The following is a 272-nucleotide window of genomic DNA, read 5'->3' as shown; positions in this document are numbered from 1 at the left end:
TTCCTGGGAGTGACCCATTTCTTCTTTTCCCAAACAGCATTTTTTTTTTTTCCAAGACAATAGTTCTTCCTATCTGAAAACCAGGATTTCTCTATGCATGAAAACTAAAGTTAAAGAAATTCAGAAAGTGTGAGATTCAGAATTATACTCCGTGTGTGTTCATAGTAAAAATAAAATGCTCTTTAGCAAAAATCTATCGCTGTTGAAAGCGGTTTTCCACTGAGGGAGCGTCAGGGCCCTGAGGGCACCCACAGCCGGACAGCCTCGCCCAG

Source organism: Egretta garzetta, unplaced genomic scaffold, assembly GCF_000687185.1.
Source record: "Egretta garzetta isolate BGI_Z169 unplaced genomic scaffold, ASM68718v1 scaffold94, whole genome shotgun sequence".
Lineage (NCBI taxonomy): Eukaryota > Metazoa > Chordata > Aves > Pelecaniformes > Ardeidae > Egretta > Egretta garzetta.
The sequence above is the reverse complement of the archived record's forward strand: the minus strand, read 5'-3'. Positions refer to the sequence as shown.